The sequence below is a fragment of the Chenopodium album genome, chromosome 6, assembly GCF_948465745.1.
Source record: "Chenopodium album chromosome 6, dcCheAlbu1.1, whole genome shotgun sequence".
In the NCBI taxonomy this organism is placed as follows: Eukaryota; Viridiplantae; Streptophyta; class Magnoliopsida; order Caryophyllales; family Amaranthaceae; genus Chenopodium; species Chenopodium album.
Window position 1 is genome coordinate 77,519,961 of NC_137839.1, and position 9,627 is coordinate 77,529,587.

Sequence of the window (9,627 nt, forward strand, 5' to 3'; positions counted from 1 at the left end):
TATTTAATGGTCTAAATGCATGCATATTGGACTTGGTGAGCAAGGCTTTCAATTACTCATTTTTCTCTTAGTAACGCTCTAACTCATCCAATTATAAATACACCTTAAAATAAAATAAAAGCAATATATATGTACAATAATTTATCCTTGCTATTAAGAAATATATTCTTGAAAATGTCTTCATTTTTTGGCTTGTTTGGTTGCTTCCCAACTTCCAAATACCAGGTTGCTTGTGAAGAAGTAGCAAGCCATGCTAAAACTAATGAATCAAAGAACATCTCCGAGATCAAGACGAAGAGATCCTCGGCGCCGCCGATTGTGGTGCCTTATTTTCCCGTCGAAGCAAGATTTTCTCTCTATTGATCTATGAATGATAATAAGTGTAGGGCATATTAGTAGAGTACTATGGTCTTGTGGGTATTGTAGTGGAGAAGGATTTTTGAAAAATTTTGAGATATTTATTTTGTTGTTTGGAGGAAATTACTTTTCGCACCTTATATAATAAAACTCTAAATATATTTAGTTTGAGTATTTAGTTTTTATAGAAATTGATAGATTTTAGAGATATAAGATAATCTATATATTATATATTATTATTACTTTTTCTTGAGGCAAAATTGATAAATAGTGTTTGGTCCACAAACAAGGCTTAAGAGATTTCATATTAAGGGCCCGTTCACATTTACTTAATTTCAGTTCAGTTCAGCTCCAATCAGTTCAGTTCAGTTCACTCTTAATTTCTCTCTCTCATAAAATATTCATTTCAGCTCAATTCAGTTCAGTTCAGTTCAATTCAGTTCCAATCAGTTCAGTTCAGTTCAGTTCAGCTCCAATTAGTTCAGTTCAGTTCAGTTCAGTTCAGCTCCAATTATTTCAGTTCAGTTCAGTTCAGTAAATGTGAACAGGCCCTAAAACTAATTGACAATAGTAGAAGTGACTCATCTACCTAGTGGAACTACCTCTCCCTCTTTCTCCAATGCGGTACACTCACAAGTTGGCTATAATGAGTTTCAACAAACCAATCCATTCGAGTGATTATACGTATAACGTATTGTCTATTATTTGATATTATTTTAAATTCATATATTTGGATTGCATTGCATGCAAATCGTGCTGGAATCAAACATACTTAGGGCCTGTTATCTTTAGCTTATTTTCAGTTTAGTTCAGCTCCAATCAGTTGAGTTTTGTTCAGTTCCTAATTTCCTTTTCTCATAAAATATTCATTTCAGTTCAATTCAGGTCCAATCAATTCAGTTCAGTTCAATTCCTAACTTCCTTCTCTCATAAAATATACAATTCAGTTTATTTCAGTTTAGTTCATCAGAATAGGCCCTTAATAGATTACGTTTTGATAGAGTATAAAACATATTCCTGGGCCTCAACCATCAGTTTAAGCTTTTGGTTGAGATGGTCCACTAACATGATATCGGAGCCAGCTTGACACAAAAGTCATGGGTTCGAATCTCATCCGCCCCTCCTTCAAAGTGGAATTAATTCGCACCAGCTTAAACTTTTGATTGAGTTGGTCCTCTACTTGTCCAAGGTCTCACAAAATACACTACCGTAGTAATTAGGAAAGCTTCAATCGTAGGAACACTCAATATGTGACATAGTACACTAGAACCTGCTAACAACCTATACCTTTTTTTTTATATATGTATAAAGTCAAATTCTATACCTATTATTGTTTAGAAAAGCTTGTTAATAAGAACTTCAATTGTATGTAGGAAATCGTGAGGTATACTTAGTAGTTCGTACTCCGTACTTTATAATTAAGGACTGGTTGATGAGCTAACCTCAATTAAAAAAAACGTTAATTTTTGTTATTTGTTAAAGGATTCAACAATTTAGCCCAATCAATAACATAGTCAAAAGATTTGTCTCTTAAAAAGACTTCACATCACAACGTCGGTGTCATGCATGCATGATTCATGAATTTTAATTTAAGAATAAAAGACTTTTCAAGTATATATGCTTTGGCTTGGAGGCCAAGTATATATTTTTTAGTTGATTAGGACCTAATATCATAGATTATTAGGCACTTCAACATACATTAATATATTAGGAAGTTTCGGGGGTTTGAATGGTCAGCCTATTCGTGCTCATCACTCCTCCTTATTATATAAATACTACTAACCATTTCATTCTTTTGACCAAGATTACAATTTTGCAAAAATGGCTTTATTTTCTAGGTTGTTTTGTTGTTTCAAAAATCAAGTTGATTGTGAAGAAGCAAGCCACAAAAAATCCAAGTCAAAGAGCAATTCCGAAATCAAAAGATCCTCAGCTCCTATTGCTATGTCATATTTTCCTGTTGGTGCTAGATTTTCTCGCTTGTGATAGTGCTCGTACACATGATTGATCAAAGGTCGTTATATGGAGAGTCATTGAGAGAGGCAAGGCCCGCCTTTGGAGAGTTATAATGAAACTCGTCTTAAAGGTGGGCAAAATCATCAAATCTAGCGGTATTAATTGAAACTTTTTCTTTCGAGAAATAATACTCGTATCTCTCTAACTGTCTAGCTTAGGAAAATGGTCCATGAGTTTATCTGTTAGAGTATATAACATATTTCTAGGCCCCAACCATCAGCTTAAGCCTTTAGTTGAAATGATCCATAAACATAGTATCAGAGCTTAAGTTGATAGTTAAGGCCCAAGAATATGTTAGATACTCTATCATTATCTTTAGACTATTATATCCTTCTACCATTGTGCAGGAGAAGTTGAGAAAGTGACATAAATGATCAGTGCTTAAAATTATAAGGAATGGTTATTAATGTTAGATTTTACATTATTAAGAGTTGTGCCTAATAATTGTTTGTAGATGGTGTGCTAAATAGCAACCAAATCAATGGCACACGTTGATAGATCACTTTAATATTGTAATATTCGACGAGATAACTAGTATTATATACTTTGTAATCGTGTATTGTACCGGCTTATGTACTATCAAAATGTAAAATTTGTTAAATTACTATGATCACTTTCTCTCTTTAAATGTATTGATCCATAATCAAATTAAGGGAGTTTTACGCATTAATTATCACACGAATGAGAGATTGATATCGATATCATGTTACTCTATATACGTAGTATTAACTTTAAGCTTAATTGAAAGTGAGGGATAGCTCAAGTGGTTAGAGCTTTCTTTCCAATTTGAGGAGATCAATTCTCACCCTTTGGATTTTATTTTTTAATTTTTTAAATTCTTATAAAAAAAAAAATAAAAAAAAAAAAAAGAAAAAAAAGAAAAAAAAAAAAAAAGAGGATTAATTGTCAAAATGATCATATCCTCATATTCTCCTAAATATGTAGGCATTGGATGAGTGAAAGTTGGACATTTGTAAGTTTGAACCCCTAAGTTTAAGCCATCTAGAAATGATCAACACTCAATTATTAGATCTAACGTTTCTTTGTCGATTTTCCTCGTCGTTTGGAAAATTCAACATCAAGATCGTGTATACTTTTTCAGCCTGTATAGTGTCTCACCCTTATATATACACCCATAAAACTCAAAGTCAGAAATAAACCAATTAGGGTAAGTTTATCCCCAGACTCTGATTAAGACTCCAGACTCTGCCATATCAGCTTTCCACTAGTTTTTAATTACTTTTTTATTATTCAAACTTACACAAGACTCTCTCCATTTTCACACATTATCCCAAGACTCACTCCAGACTCACTTACCTTCCTAAATACTAACATTAATTTTATAAATCTATTTATTTTATAAAATTATTTTATATGCCAAGTGAGTCTTGAGTAGAGTTTGGTTTTTAAAGACTCACTTCAAGACTCCTCCAAATTTCAAGCAAGATTATTGGTAAGACTTACTCAAGACTCTCCACAAGACTCCCAATAAACACACCCTTAAGCTTTATTTAATTTCTCCATATAAGTAGGTTAAATTTCTTATCATTCTCACTACATTCATACTCCGTAGTAACATTGATTAACGCGGTGTATGTGTTAAGGTTTTCTTATGGCTTTATTTATGAACTTGTTTAGATGCTTTTTGATTTCTAAACATGCTACTTGTGATGAACAAGCTTCAAGCTGCAAAGTTGTTGATCAATTTACAAAAATAAAGGCGGACGAATCTAAGGTGAAAATATCAGATCCGCCAATCCCCGTATCTTATTTCCCGGTTCAACATAGATGTTTACTCCAGTGAGCAATTATAGGATCTACAAATGCTTTTAATACATTAATAGTAACTATAGTATTTTGATTTTGCGTGAATTTTTCAATAATAAGACAATAGTCCTCCTTTATTTTGTTATGTTCTTTCTGACTATTATCATATTATGTATCAGAATGTTGATGTTTTAGTATTACAAAACAAGTAATTTTAATGATTGTATTTCTTATTCTAAAATAGCAGCAAAATGGGCAAAGGATGTGTACATAATTTTACATATAGATTACACAAATTTTGTTACAGAAGAGAAAAAGAAAAGGAAAGTGGGCTTTAGGAGTTAGGACTGTTCAGCTCAAAGACTAATAAGTCGGATTTACTACTTTGTTGCTTTTGGGTTAGCCCAAAATAAGATGGGTCATATTCCTACCCTCTTCTCCAAAACTATGAGTAAGGTCAATGGCCCATATAATTTGGCCTTTGGACTTTCTTAACCATTGGGCTCTTTTAAAAAAATTGGGAAAAAACATGTATTCTATATTTCTATTTAACCGAATTCTTCACAACGTGTCCTCGTCTGTCGAATAAGACACTTTTTAAGGAACATAGGGAGTAACAATGTGTTAGATTTCTTAAATTTATCATGTTTGTGTTATCATTTTTTTAAGGGGTACAAAACAAAACTTGTGGAAATTGTTATTGTAAGGTCTTTATAGTTTTTCAAAGTTTTTACTTTTACTCGATTAGTAATTTGTATAATATACTTTGTATTTGTTTATCAAACAATCTAACAGTTAAAAACTTTAATTTTTTATTCTTGTTTTTCTACATATCTCTACTATATAAATTTTTAGTTAACCAAATTCAATTTCCAAACACATTGTAAGAGTTTAAAGTTTTCTAATTAATTCAACAATTGTCTTGTGCAAAGCATCTCATTTAAATCATCCCACGTAGTAGAATGTCAATATTTTCATTAAGTATATGTAATAAATTAGGAGAGTAAGTAAATAAACTGTAGGTGTAACTTTTAAATTTTAAAACGATTTTAATGAAAACAAAAAAAAATTGTTAACATGTAAGATTACGTAGTATTATACTCCACCAATTAAATGTTGGTGTAGTGGTGATTTAGACTACACTTGATAGGGAAGACCTGTGTTCGATCCCCCGCAAAAACAATTGGGAGAGGATTGAAACCTAACCACCCACAACTGATCTCCGATTCCGAATTAGCCTAAGGGGTGAACCGGATTAAACACCAAAAAAATAAAAAATAGTATTATACTCCATATTATGCAAATGCGTTTATAATGAGCAGAGTAAGACAAATGTTCTTTTTGGTTAAGACAAATGTGCATGAGTTGCCTTATTGGTAAGCAAGACAAGTACAGCATAACGGCAACTATCAATGATTAATTGATTGTCATTAGTTGCTTTCGACTTATTACTAATTAGAAATTACTGTACCAATCATACGTATTAAGTCATCATGTTTCCTGCATAAATCGAATATATAACTAAGAGATATTATTGGACCGACAACTTTCATTTATTATTTCCTTTACACATCAATATCATACCATTATTACCATGTACGTACTAACTTATTAGAGACTTTATAGTAGTATAGAATAGTACAGTAGTAAAAATAGGTTAATTATGCACTCAGTTAAAAATAATACTAGCGTTAGTTAGAATTGTAGATATCTGACAAATTTGGGGTGAAAGAGATAATAGAATGAATTTGTATTGCTTGATTATTACTGTATTCATTAGAGTATTTATACAAAACCTAAGTTCTTAAGATAGGAAATAATAATATTCCTAGAAGATATACTAATATAACCATATATCTAATGATATATTGATCACTGAATATTACCTTCACATAATAAACCTAAATAATATTAGTCTCTTAATGATATCTACGCACAAATATATTTTCTGATATCTCTAACACCCTCATGCAATCGTAATGGCAATAACAAGAATGTTGCGATTGAAAATTCTTCACTTTGTTGAAGTCAATACTCTGCCACATCTTATATTTATAGTTAAAAACTGATTTGATCAACCTTTGAAATAGACCCGACTCAATCACACCAAATTTTTCGATCTAAGTATCTGAATTGACACCTCTAATTATACATATAGTTTTACCTTCTTCTTCTTCTTTTTTTTTTTTTTTTTTTTTTTTTTTTTTTGTGTGTGTGCAAATGAGTTCTAGCAATATAATAAGGGGTTTTCCATGACATAACTACAAAGATTTCATGTTTGCCACGAACGTCAGCAAAATCAAATATGTAGTAAAAAATTTCGGATTATTATAAACATATACTTCGTATATACTTTGTAGATATATGTATTCCTTATTACTAAATTTGAAATAATTAGTATGATTGTATGACTATGAATACTACAATTATAGTATAACTAGTAGTCATCTCAACAACATACTTGCCATGTTATAATGTAAAAACACTATCTTGAAAACAAACAAGTGCGTTGTAAATAAAACCTACTCATGATCCTTTAAATAAAAATTATTCTATAGTATACATTATTATACGTAATAATCATATATTATCATCGTGAATAAAACTAATATACTACGTAAATGCTTTTAATAAGACCATTAATTTGATTCAAGAAGGATCTTTGTATTAAAGAATTACTAAACATTTTTTTTTTGAAAGAAAAAGGATTACTAAACATTTGGTAATACACTTAATGAATCAGTGAGACTTAGCGAAGTCATGCGAATTATACTCTGTCAAGAAAAGGCAAGAATTATTACGAATATATAGAGACTTTGGCACATGAAAAATGGTGAAGTAATAAGACTAATAACATCAATGTTTTGTTATAATTCCACAATTTTTCCTTGTCCACTCTAATTTTCTAAAGTTCATCTAGAAGAAAAAGACAACTCATTTTTAAAGTCCTATGTTTTTTTTTTTTTTTGGAGAAAAGTCCTATGAATTCTTTAGTCATTTTCTTTGTATTAATAATTGTCTACATTGTATGACTAATAGTCTAATATTCTATATATGTTTACCTTTTGTTGTCAAACACTTTACTTTTGTACCCCGTTATAAACAGTAACGTACTACTTAAATTCTTAATTTATTTAAGACTGTTGAATTTTCTCCATACCCTTAAATGTATCTTCATAATTTCAATTAACAAATTGTTGAAATAATAGGCTTCTTAGCTAAGATGATGTATTTATTATATATTGTTGATTACAAATACATTTTGTTTAACCGCAATTTCGTAAATAACTAGATGTTCCATAACTTATAGAATTTTTTTTACAGAATAGCATACTTTGTATAGGACTGATTCATCGAGTACATAGTACCAACCAAGTTTGGTGAAGTTTATAGGGAACTTATCTTAACCCTTTGAGGTCACAACTCACAATGCAAAGTTGAGTCACACTACTAATTATATTTGCTCGGGTATACAAAAAAATAAAAAAGAGACTAAAGTTATTTACTTATTTTTCGATCATGAAATACAATATGATTTTTTTTTGAAGTAAATGTTAGGTAGGCTTATATTTTATCAAATCATTTTCCGCAAAAGTAATAATTCGTTTTTGAGGAAAAAAAACGTCCATACAAACTAACTATGATCGAGTTTCCACGAAAGGGTATCCCATAGGAATTTTGTTTATTTGACATTATACATGTCATACTAATGCATAATTTTCGTCAATATTAGTAAGATGGTATTATATATAATCTCAATCTACTATGCATAAAATAATAATGGTCACTTATTATGTTATTGAAATTACAAGTTATATGATTAAAAAAAAAAATATGTTGGGAAAAGTGTTGCAATATTTGTAAAACTGAGGAAGAATGAACTTTTTAATTTAAAAATACTTTACCAATGTAAAAATTAACAAATTCATACGATATTGATTGAAAGTTGTAATTTATTTTATAAATGTGAAATATTCTAGGTTTATCAGAAATAGAACTCTAAAACAATTTACTTCTTAAAAATAATCTATTCAAATTTCGTTGACTTAGCATTATATGTGTCAATGTGTAAACATCAACAATCGGTGAAAAGTTAGCAAATTCATAAGATATTTATTAAAATTTAAAGATATATATTGAAATTTATAATTTGATTTATACATAACATATATATTTAAATTTCACTAAAAATAAAACTCTCAAATTTAATCCTATAAATCTATCCAAAATTTATTGAAAATAAAACAATTAACCGATTTTATCCTAATAATTATCATATCACATACAAGTTTGTACCAGCGCGTTTTCTGTGCCCCCTGCTGCACCGTACGGCAGGGTATCATATTAGTAACCCCTAAAGTAACCCCCAAGTAACCCCATTTTAGTAACCCCTCTAGTAACCCCCAAAGTAACCCCTGACCGTACAAAGTAACCCCTAAAGTAACCCTTGACCGTACCAAGTAATCCCCAAAGTAACCCCTGACCGTACCAAGTAACCCTCAAAGTAACCCCTGACCGACCTAGTAACCCCTTAAGTAACCCTTGACCATACCTAGTAACCCCCTAATAACCCCTAACTAATCCTACAACACCTCAAAGCCTTAAACTCCACCACACCATCACCACCTCTCGTACTCACTACCCCACGTCACTAGCCCCAATGCCACCAGCAACCACCAACCACCAGCAACCACACCCAACAACCCACACAACCAACCACCACGCGCAGCAACCCTAACCAACCACGCGCAACAACTAACCCTAACCACCACGCGCAGCAACCCTAACCACCACTCGCAGCAACGACAAACCCAAATCCAACCCACCCTAACCACCACGCGCAGCAACAAACCCAAATCCAACCCACCCTAAATCCACCACGCGCAACAACAAACCAAAATCCAACCAAAACACAACCTAGCCGGAAAAAAAAAAAAAAAAAAAAAATCTAACAAATACCTTAATTATTAACAATGGCTTCAAATTTCACTTCAAATAGGCTAAAAAGGCCAAATTCGACCAAGAAAACACTAGATCTAGGGTTTTCATGGCTGAATTTGGCCTTAAAAACCTCTATCGGCGACGGAGTACTACGAAGAGCTTCACAACGACCACGAGGGTGAGAAAACGAAGTACGAAGAGCTTCAAGGGTGAGAAAATGGAGGAGAAGAGGTCGACGACGATCTGAGTTTTCGGTGCTTCAAGGATGAGAAAATGGATCGGAGGAGATGAGAGGAGAGAGGAGAGAGAGAAGAGAGAGAAAATTATTTTTTTAAAAAAAAATTGCGGCTGGCCGTACGGTGCGGCCAGCCGCATATAAAACTTTGTGAGTTTGTACCTGTTCACATTTACTGAACTGAACTGAACTGATTGGAGCTGAACTGAACTGATTGGAGCTGAATTGAATTGAACTGAATTGAGTTGAAATGAATATTGTATGAGAGGAAATTTAGGAACTGAACTGAACTGATTGGAGCTGAACAGAAC

General features: G+C 31.8%; 1 long non-coding RNA gene across 1 annotated transcript; it reads left to right on the forward strand.

Moving 5' to 3' along the window:
• The first annotated feature begins 2,026 nt into the window (after positions 1–2,026).
• Positions 2,027–3,049, forward strand: LOC145635393 (uncharacterized). The gene is made up of 2 exons (XR_014113838.1): positions 2,027–2,468; positions 2,721–3,049. It is a non-coding gene; the product is annotated as an uncharacterized LOC145635393 (long non-coding RNA).
• The last annotated feature ends 6,578 nt before the right edge of the window (positions 3,050–9,627 follow it).